The sequence below is a fragment of the Dryobates pubescens genome, chromosome 7 (genome assembly GCF_014839835.1).
Source record: "Dryobates pubescens isolate bDryPub1 chromosome 7, bDryPub1.pri, whole genome shotgun sequence".
Classification (NCBI taxonomy): domain Eukaryota; kingdom Metazoa; phylum Chordata; class Aves; order Piciformes; family Picidae; genus Dryobates; species Dryobates pubescens.
In genome coordinates, this window is record NC_071618.1 from 37639763 (window position 1) to 37657790 (window position 18028).

The following is an 18028-nucleotide window of genomic DNA, read 5'->3' on the forward strand; positions in this document are numbered from 1 at the left end:
GTGAAGAAAAATTGAAAGAGGGAGTTTTACAGCCTGGAAAACAGAAGGCTCCAAAGAGAGCTTATTGCAGCTTTTCAATATATGAAGAAGGCTTGTAAGACAGAGAGAGAGAGAGACTTTTCAGGAGGGTCTATATTGGCAGGACAAGGGGCAGTGGTTTTACACTGAAATAGGGTAGATTTAGATTGGATATAGGGAAGAAAGTTTTTACACTAAGGGTGATGAGGAGGCCCGGAGAAGTTATACTGTCCACTTCCATCTCTGGAAGTGTTCAAAGTTAGATTGAATGGGACTTTGATCTTGTGGAAGATGTCCCCATCTGTGGACTACATGTCTTTAAAGGTCCCTTCAAAATCAAACCATTGTATGCTAAATTGTTGGGGAGTTTTATTTCCCCTCCCTTCCTGTGTTGCCTATCTCATGGAGTCAAATACTCAAAAGTGAAGCAAGTATTGACTCAAGAAGAATTGACACCTGACTAGTGACCAGCAGACATCCTTAACATCCATAAATTTTACTACACCTTATGTAATTTGCACTGTATAACATGTTTTAATGGAATTAAAATGTGTTAGCAACAGTCATGGTACATACATCACTACTATTATTACTACTTGTATTTAACAATATGCAACATTCAGGAAGCTGAGCAGGGAAGTTATTGTGCCCCTGTACTCAGCACTGGTTAGGCCACACCTTGAGTACTGTGTCCAGTTCTGGGCCCCTCAGCTTGAGACTGTGTCCTCTTGTTCTGGTGCTGGCTGCCTGGGAGAAGAGACCAACCCCCTCCTGGCTACAACCACCCTTCAGGGAGTTGTAGACAGCAATAGATCTCTGAGCCTCCTCCAGGCTAAGCAACCCCAGCTCCCTCAGCCTCTCCTCATAGGGCTTGTGCTCAAGACCTCTCCTCAGCCTTGTTGCCCTTCTCTGGACATGTTCAAGTGTCTCAATATCCTTCTTAATTTGAGGGGCCCAGAACTGGACACAGGACTCAAGGCATGGCCAGACCAGTGCTGAGGACAGGGACAGAATGACTTCCCTGCTCCTGCTGGCCACACTATTCCTGATACAGGCCAGGATACCATTGGTCTTCTTGGCCACCTAGGAATCAAGTTAGCCTACTTTGAGAAATAAAACTTTTATAACTATGCTGTATATCAAACAGTAAATTTTTTGTCACCATATAGCTTAGTCAAAGGTCCATGTCACCTGACAGAAAGGGACCATGGTGCAACACATCTCCCTGTACACAAATTCCAGCAGAATCCCCCACCCCTGCTCAGTTCCCTGTTCTTGTTTATTTCTCAGCTCCTATGTAATCAGGAGACATAGTTCATGTATGCAAGTTAACCTGAGTTACCTGCTGCAAACTATATTGATTTGGCAAGTATTTTAAGTGTCTTGTTAGTTGGCTCCTGCATGTATGCAATATCACTGCTGTCAAAAATAACTGCAAAGCTGTTAACTATGGAAACCAATATTGCTGCTTTGTTGTTACTTGCAGAAAACATTTAACATGCAAAATATTAACAATTCAAATAGAAAAAGTGTTAACAAACAAACAAAAAAAATCCTCTAAATGACAATTAGAATTTCAGCTTCATAATTCAAAAAGAAAGTTTGCAAGCAACCACCTTGGAAAGGATTGTGACAGTTGTAAGATAATAGCTATGTATTTGGTACAATAAAACAATCAAAGTAATCAAATCAGTTAACAGAATGTGATGCATCTGTCAAGCACTGCCAAGCACCAAGGAGATCAATTTCAAAACAGAGGGGTCCATGATGAATACTCAGAAATCCATATAGAAGGGTACACATATTGGATGAAGTGCCCCAAAATGTTCCTGTGTGTCCAGCTTCGGTCACTGGACTTACTTGAAAACAGGTCTTCAAGTGTTTTATATTTGTGTAGGTAGACATGAGAGAATGATGTTATCAGATTTGTCAGTGCTTCTAATCCAATTCATCTTAGTAAGTTCAGCAGAACTCACCACCTTTGGCTTGTTGCCTCAGAACACTTAATTAATTTGGCCCTATTTGTGATTTTCGAAGGTGAGATGCCTGGCTTATTAACTAGCTTTACAAAATCATAAATGCAGTACCTCAGTATGGGGGCAGATTCTTGAATTTCCTCCCAGGCACTATTGTGAAAATGTAAAAGAGCTTAAAATAAGCCTTCTCCTCTTTTATGATGATGAATCCAGAAAGATATAATAACAGGAAGCACAACAATAGGATCGACTTTCCCACATTTTTCTTTTTTTTTTTTTTGGATCCTGTTATCTCTACCTGATAAACAGTTCTTTAGGGAGTGCAGCTGTTTGGTATTGATTAAAACTCATTGTAGGCTACACTAATCTGGTTAGAAAATCACAAAGCCAGAACAGAACCTGAACACAAGAGGCAATCCTGGTCAAGATAACAAAGTGTGTGCGTGCAGCTAAAATCAGCACAGATGAAAGAATAAACAGAACATTAATTTTTCATGTCTTTTGGTACCCCTCTATAATTTCCTCCTACTTGGTGTCAAAGCTGTCACGTTTTTATTGGCGCTTATTGTTTGCAGGTTTAGTTTATATAAACAGCACAGTTGTATTTTCAAACTAATTTAGTGTAATTGTCAACTAGGAAACATTTATTTTGTATTTCGATGATAATTAGCAAAGGTAATAATAATTAATAGAAGTGTGTGCAGCTAAAATCAGCACAGCTGTAGGAACAAACAGAACATTAATTTTTCATGTCTTTTGGTGCCTCTCTATAATTTCCTCCTACTTGGTGTCAATGCTCTTAAATATATTTTTGGTTCTTACTGTTTGCAGTTGTAGTTCAGATAAGCAGCATTACTGTATTTTCAAATTAATTTAGTATAATTGTCAACCAGAACAGACTGAATTTGCAGTTAAATAATAATGACTAAATGTATTTAAGCAACAACCAATACATGATAATTAATAAAAATTAATAAATGCAACTATAAATTTTAAAAAATAATAAAGACAAATCAATAAATGAATAAAAATCAATAAATGAACACAAATAAAAATAATAAATAAAAACTAATAAATACAATTATTAAATAATAATTACTAAATAAAATTTACTAAATAAAATAAACAAAAAATAAATAAAATTTAATAAAATTACTAAATCAAAACTAGATAAAAAAATAAATGAAAGATAATAAATAAAAAATAAATAAAATATATATTTTTAAAATTACTAAATAAAAACAAATCAAAAAATAAATATAAATCAATAAATTAAAATAAATAAGTAAAATAATAAATAAAAATTACTAAATCAAATTACCAAATGAGAATTACTAAATATAAATAAATTAAAATTAATAAATAAAAATGTAACATTTAAAAATTACTAAATACAAATAAATGAAAAAATAAATAAAAATCAATAAATGAAAATAAAGAAAAGTAATAAATAAAAATTACTACATAAAATCCCCAAATAAGAATTACTAAATCAAAATAAATTTAAAGTAATAAAAAATTTAAAATAAAAAATATTAAATACAAATAAATGAAAAAATAAATAATAATCAAGAAATTAAAATAAGTAAAAATAATAAATCAAAATTACCAAATAAAATTACTAAATAAGAATTACTAAATAAAAATAAATTAAAATTACTAAAGAAAAATTTAAAATTTAAAAATTACTAAATAAAAATAAATTAAATTAATAAAATCAATAAAAGAAAATAACTCAATAAAAATCATAAATCAAAATTACTAAATAAAATTACTAAATAAGAATTAATCAATTAAAAAATTAATCAATAAAAAATAAATAAAATTTAATAAATAAATAATAAAAAATAATAAGTGTGTTTCTGGAAAGGTTATATCCAAAGAAACTAGGCACAGTCATTCTCTGGAGCAGAAGAAATCTGAAGCATACAACTCTTTTGTGAAACTTATTTGTCTGTCTTATAGCCAGAGAGGCTATGAGGCTCTTGTAAACAATGTAAATGCCAAACTTCAATATTATTCTCATCCTGAGGGCATCCAATCCCAAATTGCCTTTCTCTTTTCTTTCTAGGAAGAACTTTGTTGGTTAGGTTATCTATGGCCTGAGGAGGAGGGGAATAAAAAAATGTTCTCCATCTGTCTTGCAACCATACCACTAAAGTAAAAAATTGTTCAGTCATTTGATGAGAATCCATACAAGCATGTGAATATACACCACTTTAATCGTACGTGCAGCATTTTTTTCTCAGTGATTCCTGTGCTCTGCATGTCTTCATTTAATTTAACTAATTCAATGAAAACCATACATAAAATGAAGAAGGGGAAAATTCAGCTTAGTTTACCTTCAAGGTATGACAGAAATATCATTTGCCTTTTGGCTTCATAGCTGTTGCATTCCTGGTTGCTTACAGATAACAAAGAAGGCAAGAACAATGACAGAGTTTGGTGGTATTGTCTTTTTAAGTCTTTACAGCTCCTACAGCTTCTGCTTAAGTCAGTTCCCTGAACAGTCCTCTGTGTCACACAACAGGGTTTTACCAGATTATCAAAGTCACTCTGCTTTGCTTCTTGTCAATGTCAGGGTGGAAATACTTCCCTTTCATAACTCTCTCCCTTGATGTACCCTGCAAAAGCTTGTGGCTTCTACACTCCATCTTGTATTGCTAGCATGAATCAGAAGAAGGGCTGAAGATGACTCAGGCTGACAGCCCTTGCTATTGGCCAAGTACACAGAAGCTCCTTGATGGCAATTACTTTAATGACTGATTTCAATATGTCTGATGCTGGTGAGATACTGAACCTCATGAATAAAAATAAAATAAAACTAAATTAAACCCAGGTAATGGATGAAATAGGAGAAGGAAAACAAGCCACGATACCTTGAATTGCAACATCTGCTTTTATTGTTTGTAGCTGTCCTGGTAAATTTTTTGCTCCATCTTCATCTATACACAAATGAGAAGGTAGATAAAGAAGACAGAGTGTATATATGAGAAGGATTGTTGCAAGAGAAGAAAAGACCGGCTGTCTTTTTTCATCACAGTCTTGCCTTTAGATCTCTGGTGTTATTTATCACAATTCTCCCTAAGGTGCCCCTACCAATATTAAAAAAAACAAAACAAAACAAAACAACAATAATAATAGTTCCAGCAGCAAATTAGCTTGTAAATAAGTTCCAATTAAAGCCCCAATCTTCAAATTGGCAGCAAGTAGTGAGCTAATGAACCAACACAGAGCCCCACCGGTTTGAGATAGGATAACATTCAGACCCCAGTTTTAAATAGGCAGCCTGTGGGCAAACTGTTATAACCATATGGAGCTCCACTGACTTCACAATAGGGTAAAGCTGACAGTGATCCTGCACAGTGTCATCACAGTACTGAAAATCCCAACTGTGAAATGCAAGGTCCAGATCCATCATCCCACCAAACTTTAGAGATCTGAGGCATTAAATGTAGAAGTAAAATGTGCTTCAGCTACAAGGACGTATTGACCATCCGGAGAAGAACTGACACTGGAGGTTCCTGCTAATTGTGAGGACAGACAACAGTTCCAGGTGCTAAATATAAAGCAAAAATTTAAAGGAAACAAAGTCAGGGTTTACTTTATAAAATTCTTTAGGAAAGAAACTCTAATTTGATTTGTTTCTGTGATGTGCTCACTGAACTTCTCAGTGGAATACAGGCATTTAGATACAAATTACTGGGGTTATTTTGGAGCACAGCATAGCTCCTCTCACTAATGTTATTAGCTATGACTACAAAAGCTTCTTTGCATCTTATTTCTGTGAGCACGTGTGTAAACAGTTCACTGATGCTGTTCAGTTCATCACCATAATGATTTTTTTTTTATAAATATAGAAAGTACCTCATCACATTGAAATATAAACATTGATTATGCAGGTTACTATGGTGATTTCTGACATCACTCTAAAACACACAGAGAAATGAAAATTTGCTTTGATCTAAATAGCCTGCATGTTTCCACCCATCACTTGCAACATGAGAAAACTGTAAAGCATCCCCAAGCTCCTTCTTTCCTCATTTTGGTATTATAGAAAACCACTCTGAGAGGGGCTTAGGGAGGTGGGGTTGCTTAGCCTAGAGAAGAGGAAGCTCAGGGGAGACCTTACTGCTCTCTACAACTACCTGAAGCTGTAGACAGGCGGGGGTTGGTCTCTTCTCCCAGGCAACCAGCACCAGAACAAGAGGACACAGTCTCAAGCTGTGCCAGGGGAGGTTTAGGCTGGATGTTAGGAAGAAATTCTTCACAGAGAGAGTAATTGGCCATTGGAAAGTGCTGCCCAGGGAGGTGGTGGAGATGTCCTAAACACTGGAGGTGTTTAGGAAGAGACTTGATGGGGTGCTTGGTGCCATGGTTTAGTTGATTAGATGGTGTTGGATGATGGCTTGGACTCAATGATCTTGAAGGTCTCTTCCAACCTGGTTCTATTCTATTCTATTCTATTCTATTCTATTCTATTCTATTCACAGGAAAGCACAGAATATCCCTGATTGTGGAGGGTCTTTCTTGTTTAGCCCAACCTCCACTAACAGCACAGAGGCTTTCTGTCTGCTTAAAAATAAGATTAATTTTTTAAAAAATAATAAATTAATATATCTACAATGGAAAGATAGTGTGGATCAAATTAATGGAGTCAAATAGCCAACTGGATAACATGCATTTAAGACTCCACTTCGTCCATCAAAAATAAAACAAGAAAAAGAATGATTTTATATTGTTTTCAGAACATATATGGACTTCCTCCCCAATTGTGTTCTGTATATCCTATAAAATAATCCTCCTGCTTTAGGAAGATAAAATTTTTGTTTCCATTTGGATATAGGATAGGATAGGATAAAATAGAATAAACCAGGTTGGAAGAGACCTTCAAGATGGTCGTGTCCAACCCATCATCCAACACCATCTAATCAACTAAACCATGCGACCAAGCACCCCACCCAGTCTCCTCCTAAACACCTCCAGTGACGGTGACTCTACCACCTCCCTGGGCTGCACATTCCAACGGGCAATCACTCTCTCTATGAATAATTTCTTCCTAATATCCAGTCTAAACTGGTGCAGCTTGAGACTGTGTCCTCTTGTTCTGGTGCTGGTTGCCTGGGAGATGAGACCATCCCCCACCTCTCTACAACCTCCCTTCAGGTAATTGTAGACAGCAAGAAGGTCTCCCCTGAGCCTCCTCTTCTCCACGCTAAGCAACTCCAGCTCCCTCAGCCTCTCCTGATAGGGCTTGTGCTCCAAACCCCTCACCAGCTTTGTTGCCCTCCTCTGGATCTGTCAATCTCGGTGTGGACCACTTGCAGTAAGTTACAAAGGTCAGTGCATTAGGTCAGATTCACATTAGCACACAGTGGCAACCTTGCTACTTTCAGAAGAGCCATTAAGGGAAATTAATATAATTAGCCCCTACTTGTGTGCCCTTCTTTTCTGCCAAGGAGCTGCAAAATACACATGAATATTAAATCCATGACTGAAATATTTCATCAAAGCTGTAGACAGAGAATATAATGAAATTCAGACTTAAATAAAAACAACAACAAAAAAACCCCCACAAAGTACAAGAGAACAACTTTACACAGTTAAAAGAAACACTTTTTCCAGTACTACTTGAAATATGTCCATATGAAATTTTTACAGCATTCAGGGTTATAAATAGAACATTTTCCATACTAATCACTTCTTTTTATTTGGTGGTTTTTGTTTGTTTGGTTGGTTGGTTGGTTTTTAATCTATAACATATAACTGCTAAAGCAGCCATTCATCTTACAAACACCCAGCTTGTGTAAATTTTCATGAGTTCTTTTGTCCATTGAACCTCCTGAATGAACTACTGCCTTTAAACTAATATTTCATTAGCTGTTAAAGCAGGTTAAGGTCTACACTCTCTATTGATTGTCAAATAAATTGTCAGGAGATATTAATTCTCCCCTCTAGTATATCACTGGTTCTTTGCTTGTTTTCTGCCTCTGCCTCTGCAACACATAAGAGGTCTGCATTATTGCAGATTAATATATTATTGTTAGATATGATCTTGCTTTTGATGTTATTTGCTGTTGCTTTTCCCATGTACTCCAGTTTGATGCCCAATACTGGTTTTAGCTCTGTCATTAGCCAAGCTTGACTAAATACAATTTGCTGTGACAGTAAAACTTCAGGCAAAAATTTGTATATATAATTTCTACATTAGTATTCATAAAAGGTAGATGGCTGCATTATCACAGTATCACCAAGGTTGGAAGAGACCTTGAGGATCATCGACTCCAACCTGTCACCATAGACCTCATGACTAGACCGTGGCACCAAGTGCCATGTCCAGTTCCCTCTTGAACACCTCCAGGGATGGTGACTCCACCACCTCCCTGGGCAGCTAGTAACAATAAAAGCATATTGAAGTGTTATGAAAACATCCCAAAGTCTCATTGCACCCTGATCTTCATAACCTTTATTCCCAGATAAAGGTGGTTCATGATACTACCTCAGTCATACATGCAGTAAACGTGGTGGTCTGCCAAGGGTGGACAGTGCTCTGGGCAGCAAAGACTGGATCTGCAGCAGGGGTTTTTGTTGTTTTGGTTTGGGTTTGTCGGTTTGTTTTTTTCTTCTTTTGCTCAGTTTCATTAACTATGGCAGAGCTAAATCTTCTTTACCTAGTGCATTTCTAATTTGTGTTTGAGGAGAATTCCTTAATGTTTGTAAATGGCCCAGACAAAGCAACGAGACTTAGCCATCGCTACTCTTAGATTAAGCAACTTTACAAGTAGTTCATAGACATTAATACAACTTTCACAGAATCAGAGAATCACAGAATCACAAAGGTTGGAAGAGACCTCATAGATCATCAAGTCCAACCTGTCACTCAACACCTCATGACTGCTAAACCATGGCACCAAGTGCCACGTCCAATGCCCTCTTGAACACCTCCAGGGACAGTGACTCCACCACCTCCCTGGGCAGCACATTCCAATGGCTAACAACTTTCTCCGTGAAGAACTTTCTCCACACGTCCAGCCTAAACTTCCCCTGGTGCAGCTTCAGACTGTGTCCTCTTGTTCTGGTGCTGGTTGCCTGGGAGAAGAGACCAAACCCCTCCTGGCCACAACCTCCCTTCAGGTAGTTGTAGACAGCAATAAGGGCTCCCCTGAGCCTCCTCTTCTCCAGGTTAAACAATCCCAGCTCCCTCAGCTTCTCCTTGTAGGGATTGTTCTCAATGTATCTTAATGTCCTTCTTAATTTGAGGGACCCAGAACAGAGGAAAATATGGTACAAAGTAAAAGTGGCTGCATCTTTGTAGAAGTCAGGGGAGTGTTCACAGGGACAGGAACATATTTGATGAATTTGTCTTTCATTTTAATAAAGAATTACCTGTGAATAGCTCACATTCTGAAATATATTAACAACTTATGAGGTGTTTAGGAAGAGCCTGGATGAGGCACTTGGTGCCATGGTTTAGTTGATCAGATGGTGCTGGGTGATAGGTTGGACTTGATGATCTTGAAGGTCTTTTCCAGCCTGGTCTGGTTGATCCGACTCCTATTATACAGCAATAAAAATGTAATGTGCATATATTTGAGTAGAAGATCAATCTTGGACAGTTCCAATTAGTTTTATCCACATACACTACACAAATTAGTATATATTCTGAACTTGATGAATACAGGTTTCATGGTCATGGAGATATAAGTAGGAAGATAAATTTAATTTATTGTCATATGTGCTTACTCTTGCACAGATTATCATGAAATTTTCACTTCCAATGGCCATGCCTGTGAGACATTCTTTACACAATAGTCATAAAAATATCTAAAGTCCAGTCCAGACAAATCTGTATTGGTTCCCATATATATCACAATATTTTTTCACTTCTCTAAATTCAAACATTTGTTAATATGTAAGGTCCTAGATACAGATACATACTCCCCCACCTCCACTAAAACTGCAAAAGAGAGTTCATCTTTTGCATGAATTCTTAATGATTACAGTTTAAACCAAGGACAGCACCTGAGATTTAGATCCCTTTATGTCTGAGACAATGAGACTTTGATCTGCATTCTCCTCTTAATAAATGTATATGTGCAAAATGTGGTTTCTTAATGCACTACCTATCCTTATGAACCTATTCTTAAAGCTACATGTTGTGCCATTTTGCATGAAAGTGTCCCTGATCAGAAAACTAACGGTGAGAAATTCTCTTAGATTATTATGACTGATTACATAAATATTCTGGTCTCCACTCTTGGGACTGGTTTGGGTTTTTTTTTTGATCACAGGAATAATGTTCTCACATCAGAAGATGACTTCAAGTGGGTGATGGTAGTGGGAGATTTGATTGTTAGATATAGACAGATAGATTTGTGACATCTGAGAAAACTTGCCTGCTGAGTACAAAAGTGATGAACTTCACAAGACGTTCAGAAAAACAGTTGGTGGTAAAGTTTCTATGGTCTATATCCTTAATAATATAGGAGAGGGTAGGAAAAACCATTCTAGAAGCTAAATTTAGGCTGCATTCCAGAAGATTAACTTCCTGGAGCTTCACTTTAGAGTTCTATGAAATAATTCTAGCCCCATGTGCTGGGCTCACAAAGCAGCTAGGAATCCAATGCCTCAATGCATGAATAAGATTGTACTGGAGAGAAGAAAGGGCACAAAGGAACCTCAACAGGAAGACAAAGATGCACCTTAATCAAAATGGAACAAGGTTTCTGGAACTAAAAATCTAAAGGTAATAGGGAACTATTTAAAATAACAATCAGGCAAACAGCTAGTTTTTTGGTGATTCTGACACCTGATACTTTCTTTGGAACAAAGATGTCAGAAGCACTAAATACATTTATAGAAGTGCCTTTTCAAGTAAGTTCTGTAAGTAATGTTTGTGTCACTAGGGCTGCCTGCCACTCACCGCAAGTTTCTTTAGAAAGCCAAATGTGCAGTTGTGGAAGCAGAGGCCAAGGTGTGAAACCTTTTATAACAAACTCCAGCTGTGCCAGAAGACTGAGAGTTCACTAATGTAACTCACAGGTATTGGAAAGGACTCTCAGGGGAAACCTAAGAACCACAGACAAGGAAGCCTGGCTTATTTCCTGAGTATCCATATGGTCGAGTTAGTAACAAAAGAAAAAAGATTACTGAAATAATGAAAACTTGGACAAGCATAGTCTGTTAGAAAAGAATCAGAATAGATTCTGTTAGAGGAGATCTCCCCCCCACCCCCCAAAAAAAACCACCACAAACCATGATGGTGTTTGAGTGAAGAAGAGAGATAGGATGAACACAGTATGTTTGGAGTTTGAAAAAGTCCTTGACAAGCCTCTTATCAAATTCAGTAAAGAAAGCAAGATGTAACTTGAAAGACATGTTCTGGTTAGAAATGAGGGTAAAGGAAGGAAAGCAAGTTCAATTTCTAAGTGGAAAAGAAACACCAGTAGGCTTCCTATAGATGCTTTCAGTATTTTCAGCAAGGATTTGGAGTAGAAGTCTGCAATGAAATCTCCTAGTTTTCATAGAATCATTAAGATAGGAAAAGACCTTTAAGACCATTGAGTACAACTGTAACAACCATTTAATTACATCATGAAGTGCCACGTCTACATGCTTCTTGAACACCTCCAGGGATGATGACTCTAACCACCTCCCTGGGCAAACTATTTCAATGTCTCACCACTCTTCCAGTGAAGAAATTTTTCCTACCACCCAAACTAAACATAACAAATGATCTATCTAGGGAAAAGAATTCTAAACCTTATCTGAACTCTGAATTGAAACCACAACCTAGAAAAGAAACCTTGGGGTCAACATTGCCAGTTATCTGGAAATGTTAGCTCAGTATGCAATCGGGACCCTCTTCCCTCCCAAACCCCAACACTCCCCCTCCTGGGGCTCATCCTAGCTGCCACAGGCAAGTCTCCAAACAATATGTTGGATATCACCAAAGTGATTAAAAACAATACAGAAAGTCCATGAAAACATTACAGTATCACAGTATCACAGTATAACTAAGGCTGGAAGAGACCCCAAGGATCATCGAGTCCAACCTGTCTCCACAGACCTCATGACTAGACCATGGCACCAAGTGCCACATCCAATCCCCTCTTGAACACCTCCAGGGACGGTGACTCCACCACCTCCCTGGGCAGCCCATTCCAATGACAAATGACTCACTCAGTGAAGAACTTCCTCCTCACCTCAAGTCTAAACCTCCCCTGGCGCAGCTTGAGACTGTGTCCCTTTGTTCTGGTGCTGGTTGCCTGGGAGAAGAGACCAACCCCTTCCCAGCTACAACCACCTTTCAGGTAGTTGTAGAGGGCAATGAGGTCACCCCTGAGCCTTCTCTTCTCCAGGAACATTGGTGCCCTTGACAAGGAGAAGTGCTGAAGAGAAGTGCTTATGTCAAAGGAATTTTTAGGAGGTTTATTTTCAAGGAGATTTTAAGATATCTTGATAGGGTGTTTAAGTATTTATTTCAGGACCATGTCTTCAGGGTTAGGAACCTGAAAGTTGAGTGTTTGTATATATATCTTCAACAAAACTGGGTTCAGTTTCAGAATCAGACAATGAGGCTTTGATTTACTTGCTTAAACAAGAGATAGTAAAGGACCTCTTAGGGTGTCTGATGCTCCTGTGCAGGGATGCTTGCTCCATTATGTCCTCTGAAGAAACAGATGTGTGTTAAAAGGATAAATTATTGCACTTTAAAGTTATGTACAGAGAATTAAACTGAACCTACTGTATCTTACTTGTAATTTTATTTTTTCAAAACCTGAAAAATATAGCAAAAAAAGAAAAAAAAAAGGAGACCAGACTTCACAAATTACAGCAAAGAGAACTGATCAGCAAGCCTCAATGGACTCAGGCATTCAAGCAGAAAAACTTTGTAAAATGCTGTTGATATAGTTTTCCTTTCAGAAAAAACCCCATACAAGACAAGGAAGGTGGAAACCTTCATCACTGACTGCATGTGAGGGGGTTTTGATGTATCTTGAGCAGTATGTTTTGATTTTTATTTTCAAAGTGCTTTTCAGTTAGAGCATTCTCCATAAAGCATAATAAAAATCAACACTGAGAAAGAATTAGATACCTTAATACAAGTGAACACTGAGAAAGAATTAGATACCTTAGCTGACATGAAATGGTTTTGCTATGAATCACAGAATCACCGACTCACCAAAGTTGGAAGAGACTTCAAAGATCATCAAGTCTAACCTGTCACCACAGACCTCATGACTAAACCAGGGCACCAAATGCCACGTCCAATCCCCTCTTGAACACCTTCAGGGACGGTGACTCCACCACCTCCCTGGGCAGCACATTCCAATGATGAACGACTCTCTCAGTGAAGAACTTTCTCCTCACCTCCAGTCTAAACCTCCCCTGGCATATCTTGAGACTGTGTCCTCTTGTTCTGGTGCTGATTGCCTGGGAGAAGAGACCAACCCCCTCCTGGCTACAACCTCCCTTCAGGTAGTTGTAGACAGCAAGAAGGTCTCCTCTGAGCTTTCTCTTCTCCAGGCTAAACAACCCCAGCTCCCTCAGCCTATCCTAGTAGGGCTTGTGCTTGAGGCCTCTCCCCAGCTTCATTGCCCTTCTCTGGACACGTTCAAGTGTCTCAATGTCCTTCTTAATCTGAGGGGCTCAGAACTGGACACAGTACTCAAGGTGTGGCCTAAACAGTGCTGAGTACAGGGGCACAATGACTTCCCTGCTCCTGCTGGCCACACTATTCCTAATGCATGCCAGGATGCCATTGGCCTTCTTGGCCACCTGGGCACACTGCTGGCTCATGTTCAGCTGGCTGTCAATCAGCACCCTCAGGTCCCTGAATCTTTAATGTCATGGAATAGTCAAGTTTATTTCAAATTCATAGTGAAATCAAATGTGTATATTCTTGCCTCACTGAATCTATATCCCAGTTTTCCCCAATTCAAAAAGTACAGCTAAGTAGATATAAATAAGGATGTGAAGAAAGGTAAACTCATTAAAACATGGATGAGGGAAAGTCTCCTCAAAAATATTTATGAGACCAGTGATCTGAAAAAGACTCTTAATACTTCTCACCTATTTTATTTAGTGGTTTGATGATAAGAAGTCACATGACTTTGCATGTTTTTTGATACTGTTTGGATAGATGTATTTTGGGTATATTTGAGGCTTCACTTCACTGAACTGCAACAGACTTCATTTGGGGGACTAAAAGATCTGATGGAGAATTTCGATAACAAGCAGGACTCACATATCAATTCAGGATGCCTGTTGCATGCAAGCAAGCAAAATTTATTTTTAGATGAAGATTTAGGTGTCTTTCATCAATTTTCTTAATTTGAAAGACAAATACTGTCTCACAGTACTAAAACGTTCCATTAAATGTAACTACAACATATTTGATAATTATGCCTAACCATTTTGTTTGATCATTTCTCAATTAAATCACTGGATTTACTGTCATAAGATATTGATGTCATAAGATATACTGTCATAAGTTAAGGAAGTGAACTTGGAAACTTTTATTTTCATACCTCTCTATGTAGTCAGGGAAAAAAGATGAATAGTGATGTATGGATGTATACTGGTTTCACCCACCGTTGTTGGAAGTAAATTTGAAACATCTTGTTCCTTTAGAAGTGCATACATTCACAAACTAAGTGGTATGGAGAATGTCTTCTGAGGGGAATACTTTGTAGTTAGTGGAACATTCCATCCATTCAAAGCTTTGATACTGACTGTGGTGGAAAGATAAAAAACCACCTACAGTGGTTCATGTACTGCTGCAACCAATGACACTAAACCCAAGGGCTACAGTTCTTAGAGAAGGGATAGAAGAGATTCTTAGACTAGTACAGGCAAATTTTGATCCCAAATGTGGGAAAAACTACCCACAAAGTTATGCTCAAAACGTAATGTGTTCCTCCCAGTTATTTCTATCACTACATATTTCATCTTTCACACATAAAATGCACTGTGTTTTCAGCCTTATTTAATTCTGAAACCAGTTGTGGTCAGTTTGACAACTAGATGTGAAAGTTGAAAAGCCAGCATTTCCTTATTTCTATTGTAAGCACTGTGTCAAAAAATGAGTCACTTGTTGGTTATGTTATCACTACAGATGGTAGTGGTACAAAGTATAAGATATGAATATTTAACTATTCTGGAAGCATGTGATGAGAGAGAGGATGTTGAATCACTTTCTGATGTTCTTCTTTTCTTTCTATTGTCTTATTTTCCACAACTCAATGCTGAGGGTCTCTGAAAGAATCAAAGAGAACTTAGGATTCCTCATAATTACTGTTTTTCACTGTGCTGATGTATCATTTGTGTGTACAATAGATCATTTTCTTTTCTGCTAAGGATTCATATAGTGCTACTGATTTTTTTTTTTTTTGTGGTTTGTTTGCTTGCTTGGTATTCATTTTGATTTCTTTTGGTTGGTTGGTGTTTTGCAGAATACAGAATTAACCAGGTTGGAAAAGACCTTTGAGATCATTGAGTCCAAACAATCACTCAACACCATCTAACCAACTAAACCATGGCACCAAGCATCCTATCCAGTCTCTTCCTAAACACCTCCAGGGATGGTGATTCCACCACCTCCCTGGGCAGCACATTCCAATGGCCAAGCACTCTTTCAGTGAAGAACCTCTTCCTAACAGCTAGCCTAAACCTCCCCTGGCATATCTTAAGACTGTGTCGTCTTGTTCTGGTGCTGGCTGCCTGGGAGAAGAGACCAACCCCCATCTGGCTACAACCTCCTTTCAGGGAGTTGTAGACAGCAAGAAGGTCTCCCCTGAGCTTCCTCTTCTCCAGGATAAACAACCCCAGGTTTCTTAGCCTCTTCTCATAGGGCTTGTATTCCAAACCCCTCCCCAGCTTTGTTGCCCTTCTCTGGACACATTCCAGCAGCTCAACATCTTTCCTTAACTGAGGGGCCCAGAACTGGACACAGGACTCGAGGTGCAGCCTAACCAGTGCAGTGTACAGGGGCACAATGACCTCCCTACTCCTGCTGGCCACACTATTCCTGATGCAGGCCAGGATGCCATTGGCCCGCCTGGCTGCCTGGGCACCCTGCAGGCTTATATTCAACCTACCATCGACCAGCACCCCCAGGTCCCTCTCTTCCTGGCCCCTCTCCAGCCACTCTGACCCCAGCCCGTAGCACTGCATGGGGTTGCTGTGGCCAATGTGCAGAACCCTGCACTTGGATGTGTTCAATCTCATACCACTGGATTCTGCCCATCTGTCCAGCCTGTCAAGCTTCCTCTGCAAAGCCCCTCCACCCTCCAGCAGATCATCACCTGCCCCCACTTATGCATCCCTCAACAAGGCAAAAGGCCACAAAATGGCAATCTTACCTAACACAATAGTAATATCCAGAGAAAATGAGAGTGATTGCAGAGACCTTATTAATTTTGTCATTGAATAATGTATTGGAATGACTTTGCAATATGTTAATTGTTTGATGAGTGAATGGTTTCCTTATGCATAATTTAGAGTTAGATGAGTAATCATTGCTTTCCAGTCAATTAGTAAATGTACCTTTCCATAATATTTATTACTCAATGCTGAAGATTTCCTACTGTAAGATGTGCCTCTATTTAAAGAATTTTACAGTATTTGTCTGGTATATTCAACTCATAACCTGATGAATATATTCAATAAATAATTCACTATTTTATGTAGAGTTCAGGTGATATGCCAAATAAAGGAAAATAAGAAATGAGGATAAAGTTTCATTAATTTCTAATGTTTACTATGTGTAGGGTTTTCTGTGTTTTCTTTTTTTTTGGTTGGTCGGTTGTCTTGTTTTCTCATAACTGGTATCAGACACACTCATGACATAGACATTATTTAGAATAGCTATAGCTCTGTGATAGAGTGAACATTCATTCACTTTCACCTCTCTGTGACAGAGTAAACATTCATTCACTTTCACCTCTCTAAATAAATTCTGCATTTCCAGAGTCTTTGACGAAGTCTTTCCTCTGCGTTAAGCCATTCAAATACTGGTGCTTAAGACAATTTTAAAAACCATTTGCTATGGTTGATTAACAAGGTCCAGTGGTCTAAGGTAAGATTTTAAAACCTGGAGAGTCTGTAAGAATTGGGTTTTGCTGCACTAAAAAAAAATATAAAATTAAGTATTACCCATTTTTTTCTTTATGCAAAAGAGTAAGAGAGGCCACATTGGGGCTGTTCAGTCTGGAGAAGAGAAGGCTCCCAGGTGACCTAATTGTGGCCTTCCAGTATCTGAAGGGGGCCTACAAGAAGGCTGGGGAGGGACTTCTCACTGGGGAGGGACTTCTCAGGCTCTCAGGTAGTGATAGGACTAGGGGGAATGGAATGAAGCTGGAGGTGGGGAGATTCAGGCTGGATGTGAGGAGGAAGTTCTTCACCATGAGAGTGGTGAAACCCTGGAATGGGTTGTCCAGGGAGGTGGTTGAGGCCCTGTCCCTGGAGGTGTTTAAGACCAGGCTGGATGAGGCTCTGGCCAGCCTGATCTAGTGTGGGGTGTCCCTGTCCATGGCAGGGGGGCTGGAACTAAATGATCCTTGTGTTCCCTTTCAACCTTGACTGATACTGTGATACTATGATACTATACATTGTGACATGACCATTGTCTCTGCAATGGAAGATACAGTTATCACATCCTTAACAGAAGAAAATAACCTAGCTTATTTAAGCATTAACTCTTTCTTTTTTTTTCTCATCCAGGAAGACTACTCAACAATAAATTTGAGTTCTGTTTCTTTCCTTGATTGCCTCACCTTTCTAGAAGATAAATATCAGACTAACTTATAGCTGGGTCAGATAATTGTTATTCTTTCAGACAGTGGGATTGCTATGGAGAAAAGGTTGCCACATTCTTGTATCAGACCTAGAAGATTCAATCACTTTTTTTCTGTTTTCTTTAAAAGCTTTCTCCTAACTCCATTTAGAATGATGTGTCTTAGGATATTTTCTTTTCTTTGATTCTAGATTCTGTAGAGGATAACTGCCACAAGAAGTTGACAGCAATTAAT